General features: G+C 36.4%; 1 protein-coding gene across 1 annotated transcript in view; it reads left to right on the plus strand.

Annotated features, from left to right (window-relative positions):
- The window catches only part of LOC134793116 (superkiller complex protein 3), a 331,932-nt gene that overhangs the window by 72,265 nt on the left and 245,315 nt on the right, over positions 1–14,352 (plus strand). The window lies entirely within an intron of this gene.

Genomic DNA, 14,352 nt, shown 5'->3' on the forward strand with positions numbered 1-14,352 from the left:
CGAATAAATCATTCGTCATTTGAAAAGCAGTCGAATGATTTATTCGCGGATAAATTATTCGCGAATAAATCATCCGCGAATAAATCATCCGCGAATAAAAAATCCGTGTATTATTGTTTATTCGAATGATTATTTAGATAAAAATTTATTCGAATGATGCCCATCTCTGGGTATAGGCCGCGTGCATGAACTATATACATAATAGGGGGCAGCATAGGAGCGGTCAAATTTTTGGCGCGAGGCGTAAATGTGACGTTTATTATGCTTCCGATGTAGGTAGCCCACAAGATGGCAGAACCTACTATGCAAGGAAACGTCCCATACAACCATTTCCAGTCGCCGTTACGACGCGGTGTTGACACATCTTGTGTCGACACCGTCTGTTTCGGTCACAATTCCAGTCGCAGAGTCGTCGCCGTGTCGACACAGTTACCAGAAATGGGGAAGGGTCGACACATGACACAAAGTGACATAAAGTGTGGTCGCCGTGTGCACACATTGTTTCGGGTTTGCGACTACTTTATGCCAAAATCATTCGTTCATTCGTTCATTTTGTTCCTGTCAAATGGAAACTGTCAGATAGAAAAATACTTAAATAAAAATAAGTGACATTAATACGCCATCTCTAAAACGGATTACAAGACGTAATTATATATTGTTTGCATTTATATTACAATATGACTTAAATTATTATGGGGAATTAAACTGCTCGAGTGATTTGATAAACTAAGTGTAATATAATCAACGCGCCACCACATTGTTTTAGTTTAGCCGGAAATGAAATTGTTTACTTCTCAGTGCCTGTGTTCATAACTATATTATTTGAAGCATTTTTAGTACTTCGATGCGTATACTATACTTAAATAACAGAAATAACGCTTTACATACTACGAAACTTGTTAATTATGATGTATAAATATGGTTTAAGGCTGAGAAATATTGCAGTCACAAAGTAGTTGCAATGTTTGGACTTTGTGTCGACTCTGTGTTGACACATGACACGCGCTGTCAAAAGTAATAACAAAGTTACTGGTATGTTACTGGATTTGCAAAATGGCTCCTTGTGTTGATTTGTTTTCAGATATTCTCAAAGTGTAAAAATGCCGTGGTCAGAGATGGGCATTAATCGATTAACTGTTTATTCGACTAATTAATGGAATAAAAAAAGTTAATTCTCAAATTTTAATCGCGATTAGTTTAGTCGACCTAACATAGATTGAAATTGAATTAATCTGAATATTAATCGAATAAATTATCGATTAAATCTCGATTGAAAGTTGACAGGGGGCCATTTTTGTACGTAAAAATAATAGAAATGTCTTGCATGCAGATGGTAGCAAAACACTTTGTCATAAAAGTCGAGATGGGTGTCGATATATAGGTTTTAGGGAGTGCCGATTTCGAAAATAATGACCATTTTGGAATCCGAAATGGCGGCCATGTACTGTGTTTTAAAAGTCGTCATGGATGTCGTTTTATACGTTTTAGGGGGCCCCAATTTTGAAAATGATGACCATTTTGGAATCCAAAATGGCGGCCATGCACTATGCCATAAAAGTCGTCATGGGTGTCGTTTTATATGTTTTAGGGGGCGCAGATTTCGAAAATGATAACCATTTTGGATTCCAAGATGGCGGCCATGCACTATGTCATAAAAGTCGTCATGGATGTCGTTTTATAGGTTTTAGGGGGCCCCGCTTTCGAAATGATGACCATTTTGGAATCCAAAATGGCGGCCATGCACTATGTCATAAAAGTCGTCATGGGTGTCGTTTTATAGGTTTTGGGGGGCGCAGATTTCGAAAATGATAACATTTTCAATTTAAAAATGGCGGCAATGCACTATGTCATAAAAGTCGTCATGGATATCGTTTTATAGGTTTTAGGGGGCGCAGATTTCGAAAATGATGACTATTTTGGATTCCAAGATGGCGGCCATGCACTATGTCATAAAAGTCGTCATGGATGTCGTTTTATAGGTTTTAGGGGGCGCAGATTTCGAAAATGATGACTATTTTGGATTCCACTTTTATGACAAAATACGTAGCCGCCATCTTGGATTATAAAATGATCATCGTTTTCGAATTCTGCACTCCCTAAAACCTATAAATCGACATCCGTGACGACGCAAGTTATCTTTATTTTCAGATCTAACAAATTGCTACAGAATACAAAGGACAAAAAAGAAGCGAGGAGGTAATGAAACAAGCAAAAATACAGATGATTCCTCGACGCAATTGGGTGATTCTTAAATTGTGTCCAGATTTTTTTTGTCATAAAAGTTTATATTTTTCACATATTACTCTCACAAGTTCCGTGACATTTCGACCTTGTAATTTTTTAAGTAAATGTTTTTGTTTATCTATGAGGATCTCACTAGAATAGTATAATCAAGGTATGTTTATATTTGATGAATGAAATAGTAACGCAAAAAAAAATATATTTGTGTCTTATATTCCTGCCGAAGACTTTTATTTTACCTTTTCCTTCTACACAAGTTTGGCCAAGTAATAAGAATTTAGGGCTCTCAATTTTATTTTGACTTCTACAACAGTAAAGCTACGAGGCCATGTTTGGTATCGTTTTCGTATAAATTCGCAGTACCAAATTTAGTTAAGGTATCACATTGACACCATTCCGAAGTAAAAACATATAAACTTATTAAAATACTTTCTTTTAAACTCCTCTTCACGCTTAAACTGCTGAACAGTTTTAATTTAAATTTGGTACACATATATTTTGAGTCCCGAGACAGGATATAATAAGTTATCTCAAAAATCATCCTTTAAAGGTGTGAAATGAGGTGTAGGGGGGAATTCAGAATTGACTTCTTGAAGTTAATACTGTTTAAGTTTAGGTTTGAAGTCATGTTTTTTCATCATTTTTAACTAAATCAAAGATGTAGACCATCCCAAATTTCATATAAATCGGTTCAGCGGTTATTGATTTCCCGTACAAATTTCCACGCCACTTTTCACACCTTCAAAAGATGATTTTGGTTATAAGATCTATCCTATGTCCTGTTCCGGGACGCAAACTATTTCTATACCAAATTTCAACGAAATCGGTTCAGCGGTTAAGCGTCAAGAAGAGTTTCAAAAAAACCGGCCAAGTGCGAGTCGGACTCGCATATTAAGGGTTCCGTACATTAAGTCCGACTCGCGCTTGACTGCACATTTCTAATAGGTTTTCCTGTCATCTATAGGTAAAGAACTATTTTGTGTATTCAGACGGACATACATACAGACGCACGAGTGATCCTATAAGGGTTCCGTTTTTTCCTTTTGAGGTACGGAACCCTAAAAAGATTTATTTTTATTTTGTGGAATGGTGTCAATGTGATATCTTAAATGGATTCAGCACCCCAGATTTATACGAAAACGATACCAAACACGGCCTAGCACCTTCACTGATATAGATATATCAAGATAAAATTGAGAGCCCTAAATAAACTTTCAAGAGCGGATATCTCAAAAACTATTCAACATATCGAAAAAATTGACTGAATAAACTTGTAACAAATTAAATTAACTTTCATTTTGTATAAGTGGCCATGTCGCTGAGATGCATAGTTTCCGAGATATAATCGAAAAACGGGAAAATGGGACCTTCAAAGCCCCCTCTCTCCCCCCCCCCCGCTCAAGGGCTACGGCCGGGGACTTTTGATATGTTCACCTCCTAACTTGTCAAACCGAGTTACGGAGTCAAAATTTGTGTTCCGAGCATTTCCCTCTACAACTTTTGGAGCATTCGTTGCCTGACCTAAGTAGCTTATTGAATTTCTTTAAAAACTTTTCTGTAAAAGGTTGACGGGTGTTGGGTGTTTATATGGTTTCGGTCGATTATTATCATTTGCATTGCCCATGATGACTTACTAGAATTACGAGCACACGAGACACTAATAGTAGTTTGACAAACCTTGGTTTTCAAGAGGTATTTTATATTGACATTTGCTGTCACAAATTTGCTGTCAGATTTAGTCGCAAACCGCACGCAAAGTGCACACAAATGTGTCGACACCTTGTTACGGAAAAGTGTAGACACGGCGACGACACTTTGTTTCGAAACAATTCTAGACACATTGTGTGGACTCTGTTACGACACATCTGACATTTAGTTACCACTTTGTGATTCTGCGACTGGAATGGTTATATGGGGTACATGTGCACATATGTTTCCGATTCAGGCCACAAGATGGCAGACCCTCCAACGCGCACGGTCCTTATATTAATCACATAATTGTTTAAAGTTGTTAAACAAAAGTTTTATCGTTTGAGGTGTACAATATATGTTTTAATTATTTGCTCCCGTTTCAGGGCCCATCCGGTATCTAGAACTTTTACATACAAAACTTCTACACAAGAGATTCTCTGCGAGCCGTAGCTATCGAGGTAGTATCATAACAACATTAAAACTTTAACAAATTGTGAGTTTATGAGGAGTTTCAGTTAGGTATATACTTATTACATACTCGTACCTACTTATGAAACTTCTTATAATATTACTTACGAGTAAGATTGGCACGAACTGAGATTTAACCCTTAAATGCATACTGTAGTATGCAGCCAAGCGTTTGTTAACCTAGCGGAGAAGCGGGTCAGTAAATCGCGGCTCGCGAGCTCCATGCGGCTCTTCAAGTCACCCAAAAAATGACCTAATAGTGTTTTTAGATCACTAAAAATATCATTAACGTCTCTTTTCGACTCCTAAAACCAGACATTTCTATTCTGGCTTAAACTTTATAAGAGTATGTATAATGTATACCTAAGGAAAAACAAGGCTCTCAAAAAAATGCTAAAGATGACTAACAATTAGGACAGTATCCTTATCATACACAGACACCAGGTTAACTAGTTATAAATATTAAGTTCTACTTTATCACGGTTAAATTAACATATGTACCTACAAAGTTGCATATTAAAAACCATTCAATGCATTTGGTTGTATATTTTGTATGTATAAATGGTACCTGCTTAAGGTAATTTTCTATAAAGTTTAGCCAGTTATCTACTCCGAAATACTTAAAATTCCTTTTATACATTTATAATAAGTATATGTACTTACAAATTTATGATTTTCAGCAATGCCAATGGCTGTGACGAGGAGCAGCTTTTACGTTCAGGCGTACCTTCTCTTTATTTGAGGCCAAAGGTCAAAAAACTAGAACGACGAGTACCTACTAATCCGTTCTGATTACCAAAACAGTTGTTCGAGAAAAAATAGGTCTGAAATTAAGATTTAATGTCTATTTTTCCTAGTTCACAAGAGTTTTGGTATTAACAATCAACCAATATACCCTATAATATATACTATATTTGTATATGGACTTAAGTGACTATTTTTAGAGATTTTATTAATTATAGATGTAAAATAAAACATTTTCAATTAAGTACTTATTATATTTTGTGCACCTTGGGCAAAAGCGTACAAATAGAACTAGATAATGAGAATAGTTCGTTATCACGAAAGTTTATTTTCTTCTTTGTCTTTGTAGTAACTGGGAGTGAAAGTACACATCTCCGAGTTCAACTTTGCTGCCAAAAACTTAGCACTTGCTTACCTATTGACAGCTAATCTACTTAGTTATATGTAGTAGGTTACCAATTTATTAATATCATTTTAGTTGCTTGTGTTCACATTATTAATTAATAATCACGAAGGTATTAGCAAACTTTTATTAACCTAAAACTTTATGATACACAGACAAGATTAACGGTGATCTAGTAGTACCTATTTAATTGGAATGATGGTAAATCCCACCTAAACAAGAACTTTAGGTACATCCACACCACAGTTGACTTTGGTGGAGCAATAAAATTGTGAAGCAACACTGTGAATCAGTAAGTAGGTATTTAAAAACTAGGTAAGTTTCCAACCATACCAATCATAAAAGGCGTCAACTACCAACATTAACTGCGGTGTGAATACATCTTTATAAATGTAATAAGTAGGTGTTTTAACCAATCTAGTTCTGGTAGGTACAGTGGCGTAGGTAGGGGGGGGGGGGCGGCGGGGGCGGCCCGCCCCGGGTGTCACCCATTTAGGGGTGACACCCGACCGTGAACATCAGTAGTGCCATCTATAAAAAATCGTAAAACTGTGGCAGACAGAGTGTAACAACATGCCCACGAGGAACCCGAGAGATTTTGCCAGTATATTCCTGATCATATGGAAAGACTAAAGTGTTCTATAAACTGTTTTGGAATTCGCCTAGTTTCAGAGTCCAGTACCACCAGCCAGCTAAAAAAAACATCCTTTTATTGTTACTTAGTGCAAAATGTTTTTTTGATGACGATGTTGCTACTGTGGGACCTAGTCCAAATATCCTTATTGATAGAATGTAAAAAAGTGACAAGTATACAAACTAGGTTTTACAAAAAAAGTTAAAATTCTTTTTGAGTGATAGTTTTATAAATAGCATTTATATTTTATCTACAAATATGTACAAAAAATCGAAAAAATAAATAATTTTCGCAAAATTGACGTAAACTTTTGTCATATTTTATCTTTTTTTTGGCCTCGGAAATGCGTGGTTATAATCTCTCGGGTTCCTCGTGGGCACCTGCTATGCAACAATAATATGTTGGCGCCTCCTATGTTTTTTTTTCATTCAGGACCATTGTAAAGGTTTTTTTCTTAAATTATGTGATTATTATTTTAATTGACAAAAAAAAGTTAAAATTATTTTTGGGTGACAATTTTATAAATTATAGCATTTACATTTTATGTACAAATATGTACGTACAAAAAATCGAAAGACAAGTTTTTTTGGCGAAATTGACAGAAACTCTTTTAGTATTTTTTTCTTATTTTGGCTTCAGAAATGCGTGGTTAAAATCTCTCAGGTTCCTCGTGGGCACCTGGTATGTAACAATAATATGTTGGGGCCTCGTAGGTTATTTATTCAGAAAGGTTTTTTTTTATTATGTGATTATTTCTGTAATTGAGAAACTATGTCACTGTTTCTAATTGGGTGACTCTGGACCACTCTGGATTGAAATTCATTGCGAAATGGGATTTTACAGAATCTCTTCCAAATCACGCACTTGGCAAAAAAGTTTTTAATTTTTTTTAACATTTTATTTGTAGGTACCTATATCTTTCACGGGACAATGATGACTCGGACCTATGGGACTATTGAGAGTTCATGGAATCTAAAATGAAAGCGATGGAGTAAAATTCATAAAATTGTGAGCTTATTACTTTTTTAAATAATTATATTTTAAAATTTTGATTGAATTTTGGGGTGACACCCACAATTTCCGCCCCGGGTACCACCCATGCTAGCTACGCCACTGGGTAGGTACCTGGGTGAATCAACTTTTAAGTGTTCAACGTCACACGTACAGAGTCCCTGATCGATATAATACAAATTTATATAAAAGTATTAGTTTTTTTTGTATTCCGCTATGTTCCTATACATATTTACAAATCTTAGAGCCTATACCTAATAGATAAATAACCACCGAAGATTGCAATTACCTGAAAAACATAAATACTACAGTAACAAGTAGATGAAAGGAACAGTACTTCACAAAAGTCTGCGGAGTTGTTTCTAATCCTAAAAAAGCCAAGTACCTAAAGGTAAAGTAAAAGAATCGTGTCTCTCTGTGACAAAATGACAATGGAAAGTAAAAATCTCTGTGTAAGATAAAATGTGCGACCCTCTTATCCATATCGTTGGGACACAAAATTCCTTCCAAATATTTTATACTAAAGCATTTTTTCTCGCGGCCCTCCGTGTCGGGGACAGCGGTCGCATTGAAATTGGACGCGCCGAACTTTTACATACACTTAGGGTTCCTTAAAAAATTCAGTTTAAAATCTTGGAATTCTGTTACGTTTTAAAAGTAAAAAGAGTCTTAAACACCCCTTATTAATTTATAAAACTGGATCGGGACTTAAATATGCGTAAATTAGGTAGGTACCTATATACATATATAGGTACCTACGCACTATATGTATTTCTCTAATTAATTTAAAACAACTCTAGAGAAGCTGGCTAACCGCGAACGAAAGTATCAAAACATTTCATCAAGAAATTCCAATTAATCACGCACCCTCTGACCTCTGAAGTCAACAAAATTAAACTTAGAAGTTAAATAACTGAATCAGCGGTTCTGTTCGACAGTCAATCCTTACAATTTCGAATTTACGAAGGAATATTGCATATCTCAGTTTTATTATCTATTTGAAGTATTCATGGTCGATTCGGTCGAAAATTGTCGTGAATCCGTATTCCCAGTAAAGTTTCCTCGTTTGTCATGAAGTTATCTGGTTTTGGTCATAAAGTAGGGAGAAGTAGCACTAAAGTCCAGGTGTGCATGCAGAGATACTTTCCTTCTTTATTAGGTAATTTATTTATGTAGGATCGAGAGACTCCGGTATCCCTGCTTACTCGTACCGATGTAGTTATTATTATTTTCCATCGTATTTTCACGGAAACTTACGAACGTGTCTTGCTATTTCAGTCAGTCTTGGTACAAAAAGTACTGACATTGACTGAACTAGCATGACAAATACGAAAGTTTCCGAGAAATTACGATGGAAATAGTAGATTGTTAACCAAGGGATGAAAGGCACTAATTTCTGCCGAGGTAGTTTGGTGCTCGAACGCAGTGAGAGCGCCAATAGTCCGAGGCTAAATTAATGCCTTTCACCCAAGTTAAACACTCTACTTTTCATTTCGAATACGATGAAAGTAAAATAGATATGTTTTTTAAAAACATGACTAAGTATAATTTTTTATAGCATTTCTTGAGGGTACCTACTTTTAATTAACCATTTAGGAAAAGTAGCGTTATTTATGGAATGGGGAGTTAAACATCAGAATGGAAATTGTATTAACAAATCCATTTAAAACCAAATTTCAATTGCTTATCCTAAAACTACTTCGAATGTAAAATGCTCTAGTGCAGAAACATTTTCTGCACACTTTTTAGAACAACAATTACCCACTTTCAGAGCATGAGAAATGAAAACAATTATGCACTACGTCTGCAGGTACCTACATGAAGGTTTAGTAGCCTTTCTAGTAGGTACCTACCTAATGCATTTATTCCCGGGCGACTGGGTCTAATAAAAGTAATTCAGTTACTTATTAAAAGAACTAATAAGAGCTAAGTTTATGAACGACGTAGGTACCTATATATCGATAATATAATTATTCTTTATTAGTGGTCTAAATTGAAATCATACTACCTAACTTTTCCGACATAGGTATTTATTGTAGTTCGCAATAGGTGATCTTACATGACTTTTAAGATCACCTATTTTAGTTTCTTTTGCTTAGCAATCTTCATCCCTAATTTATCTACACACATTGAGCTGTAAGCCAGCTCATATTTTACCCGAAATAATATATCTCTATTGTGTAACATTTCAAACACGCACGATTTAAGCTCCTCACATCACGACGACTTGATGAGAATACTATTATATGTTTGACCCAACTATAAAAATCAAATATTAAAATAAAACTGAGACAGATAATAGTTATTTGTTTTACAAGGGGGCAAAGTTGTTGTTTAACCGCTCGTGCTAATATTGATACCCGAGCAAGCGAAAGATTCTAAAATTGAACCACGAGCGTAGCGACTGGTTAAAAAAAATGGAATCTTGAGCGTTGCGAAGCTTTCAAAGCACGAGGGTTAAACAAAATTTGCCCCCGAGTGATACAAAATATTTCACCACACCAACCCGAAGCAAATATTAAATGTAAAATATCAAACAAAATCAAACCAAATCAAATCCAAATGAATGTTATTAAATATTTATCATCCAAAATCATCATTTAAAAGTAAATTCTACCAGCAAACATAAGAAAACTCAAAATTTGCATTTGATTACTTTGCCTCACATATGAATAAAATGCAACTTTGCTATCAGTTTTTGAAGTGTAAAGTAGCCCTTTCCGAGCTGGTGTGGTGAAAACTAATATTCCATACTAAACTTTACTGTGATATTAATAAATCGACTTCACGCACGTCTGGCAAATGTATGGGACTACATTATCCCGTGTACGGGATAGAAGAACATACATTTATTTATTGACTTACGTAAAAAGAAAAGTACTTACTTTAATCTATTTCTAAGTAGATTTATGTAGTTAACCAGTAGTTAACACACTGGTGACCAGTGTGCGTCCCACGTGTACCTACTGGTAAGACGCGTATCTATAGGTATAGCATTGGTATAGCTATATGTAACGTAAATATCTATAGAATACCTACTTCCGTCGGTTAAAGAATATATGGGCTTTATCACGACATCTTATAGACAGGCGGAGCCTTCCAGGGGTTACAAGTAAACCTACAAATCGCCACTATCAATATTTATCATGTGTCGTACGACCCGCATAAATACTTACTACATCTAAACTAGGCCGGGTGGAAGGAGATAGTGGTATGGTAGCTGTAAGTACCTTATAGAAGAGGAGAACGGAACTCATGATGAATGAATAGAATAGGAATAATAAATAACACACACATTTTGAACTTAAAAACAAAATACAAAACTAGTTAAATAGATAGAAAAAACCGGCCAAGTGCGAGTCGGACTCGTGCACGAAGGGTTCTGTAGGTAAGTACCATTCCTCAAAAAACGGTAAAAAATCACGTTTGTTGTATGAGAGCCCCACATAAATAATTCGTATTTGTTATTATAGCGGTGACATAAATACATCATCTGTGAAAATTTCAACTGCCTAGCTATCGCGGTTCATGAGATACAGCCTGGTGACAGACAGACAGACGGACGGACAGACGTATACAGACGGACAGCGGAGTCTTAGTATTAGGGTCCCGTTTTTACCCTTCCAGGTACGGAACGAAATTATAACAATAAATTAGACAAAAAAATCGGATAGATAAAAAGTATTTTAACTTCCTAAAGGAAAATTAAAATTCATCATCATCATCATCTCAGCCATAAGACGTCCACTGCTGAACATAGGCCTCCCCCTTGGACCTCCATTCGTACCGGTTGGAAGCGACCCGCGTCCAGCGTCTTCCGGCGGCCTTAACAAGGTCGTCTGTCCATTTTGTGGGTGGACGTCCTACGCTGCGCTTGCTAGTCCGTGGTCTCCACTCGAGCACTTTTCGACCCCATCGGCCATCTTCTCTGCGTGCAATGTGGCCTGCCCATTGCCACTTCAGCTTGCTAATCCGGTGGGCTATGTCGGTGACTTTAGTTCGTCTACGGATCTCCTCATTTCTGATTCGATCACGTAGAGAAACTCCGAGCATAGCCCTCTCCATAGCTCGTTGAGCGACTTTGAGTTTTGAGATGAGGCCGATAGTGAAAGACCACGTTTCGGAGCCGTAAGTCATCACTGGTAACACACATTGATTAAAGACTTTCGTCTTGAGGCACTGAGGTATGTCGGACGAAAAGACATTACGTAGTTTCCCTAACGCTGCCCAACCGAGTTGGATTCGGCGGTTGACCTCTTTCTCGAAGTTGGACCTACCTAATTGGACTACTTGTCCTAGGTAGATGTACGAGTCAACAACTTCGAGTACCGAGTTCCCAACAGAGACTGGGATGGGCACAACATTGGCATTTGACATAAGCTTCGTCTTGTCCATGTCCATTTTCAAGCCCACCCGTTGTGAAACTCGGTTGAGATCATCGAGCATCATGCTGAGTTCCTCCATCGACTTTGCCATGACTACGATATCGTCGGCAAACCGAAGGTGAGTGATGTATTCGCCGTTGATGTTGATGCCAAGTCCTTGCCATTCCAGGAGCTTGAAGGCGTTTTCCATTACGGCAGTAAACAGTTTCGGAAAGATAACGTCTCCCTGCCTTACGCCTCTTCGCAATGAAATCGCCTTCGTGCTCTGCTCCTGTACTCGGACCGACATGGTGGCGTTACTATACAAACACTTCAACACTTCGATGTACCGATAGTCAATATGGCATCGCTGAAGAGACTCAAGCACCGCCCATGTTTCCACCGAATCGAAGGCTTTCTCATAGTCCACAAACGTTAAGCATAATGGCAAGTTATACTCTTCGGTCTTCTGTATAACTTGCCGCAGCATTTGGATGTGTTCTATGGTACTATAGCCTTTTCGGAAACCGGCTTGTTCGGGAGGCTGGAAGTCATTAAGTCTGTGTTCGAGACGGTTCGTGACGACCCTTGAAAACAGCTTATAGACATGGCTCAGAAGCGTGATGGGTCTGTAGTTCTTCAATAGGCTGTTATCACTTTTTTTGAAAAACAGCACCACCTCGCCTCTATTCCATGTTTCAGGCGTTTTGCCCTCGGACAAGACGAAATTAAGCTGCTTCAGGGCCATCCTAATCTCGTACAGACTGATGTCCGGGATATCTTCGGTATAACGTCTCCCTGCCTTACGCCTCTTCGCAATGGAATAAATTAAAAATAATAACAACTATATACGCGCAATAATATATAAACGCAATATTTCACCGTCAAAATAGCAAATTTTCTTGTTTTCCAGAAGATTTTACGCCTGTTAGTTAACGACTTGCCTTCCATGGATATTAAAGTTGACGCGTTTAGCTTTTGATCCCGGTAATTATCTAAAATAGCAGTTGTTAAGGCGAGTTAGCTTTCGGCTTAGTTGAGAATTTCTAACAAGTAAATTGCAACGTCACTTGATATATTGCCCTTATAAAAGCCTAGTTTTCTAGGTCGAATCTGTAGGTATTACAAAATGGTTACGTATGCGAACATTGTTGGCGCGTAGATACTTGATTATGTTATGTACCTTATGGACAAGTAAATCTAAACTGTGATAATAATATTAGTCGACAAGAGATCCTGCATGATAATCAAGAAAGTTAGCACCTACACATCTATGATTAGGTACTTATTAGAAAAATATTTAGTTGTATTTTATTTTACCTAGTATTAGTTAGCTCGCAATTAGGTATTGATACAGATATCTTACATCTATTTTATGTGACAGAACATACGCCATGCGACGAAATTAAAAATGCTTTTAAACATTACTGACAACATACCAAAAACACAATACAAGTACGGTCGAGGAATTTAATTTGGCTACAAATATAATGACCACCAAAAAATACTTTGGTACCCTAAATAAAAAAATCATGCTTACCAAAAAATATTACTGAACACCAAAAAAATAAGGCCTAAAATTAAATAAGTACCACCGTTTTAATTACGACTGCAGTTCAAATTGTATTCGAATACCAAATATATTGAATGATCACCAAAAATCATTAATGATCACCAAATCTTGAAGACCAAATTAATGCGATATTTTCACCTAAATAAACCACTATGATTACCAAAAAATTTATACATATTACCAAATAAAGTAAAATGATGCCAAAATTACTAGCCCCTCCCGCTCAACCCCCCGTACCCCGCACCGCATACCTACCTAACCTAACCTACTTTTCTAGTAGCATACTGAAATGCTACTAGATACACACATACATACAGAAACGAAATGCTGTTAGGTTAGGTTTGAACTGCGACCCTTAGAGAAAAGAAATGCTACTAGAAAAGTGGGTTAGGTTAGGTTTGAACTGCAACCCATACAGAATAGAAATGCTACTAGAAAAGTGGGTTAGGTTAGGTTTGAACTGCGACCCTTACAGAAACGAAATGCTACTAGAAAAGTGGGTTAGGTTAGGTTTGAACTGCGACCCTTACAGAACCAAACTGCTATCAGAAAATTGGGTTAGGTTAGGTTAGAAAAAGGTGACGAAGTGGATTAATTAATTTAATAGGATAACGATATATTAAATATTTGCACATTTTTAATTAAAATGAGTTACAATTTTGGTGGTCATTTACTATTTTTGGGTTTACAATGATTATTTTGGAGTCATTTGCTTTAATAGGATAGCAAGATTTAAAAATTTGGTTATAATTTTACATTAAAATGGAGTTCTAATTTTGGTGGTCATTTACTATTTTTGGGTTTACAATGATCATTTTGGTGTCATTTTATTTAATAGGATAGTAAGATGTAAAAATTTGGTTATCATTTCACATTAAAATGGGGTTTGAAATTTGGTAATCATTTACAATTTTTGGGTTAATAATGATTAGTTTGGTGTCATTTCCTTTAATAGGATAGTAAAATGTAATAAAATTGGTAATCATTTCACATTAAAATGGTGTTATAATTTTGGTGATCGTTTATTATTTTAGGGTGGTAAAGTAGATTTTTTTGGTATTAAATTTTACTAAATCTGGTGATCAGTTAAATAGCAGCCATTTAATTTTAGTACTTGTTCGTACCTTGTCACAGTGACAATAGTATGAGATCTCTACTTTCATATTGGTTGCCACTGTGACGAGGTACCTACGACATGGTACCTAGGTACTGAAATTAAATT

The sequence above is a fragment of the Cydia splendana genome, chromosome 8, assembly GCF_910591565.1.
Source record: "Cydia splendana chromosome 8, ilCydSple1.2, whole genome shotgun sequence".
Classification (NCBI taxonomy): Eukaryota; Metazoa; Arthropoda; class Insecta; order Lepidoptera; family Tortricidae; genus Cydia; species Cydia splendana.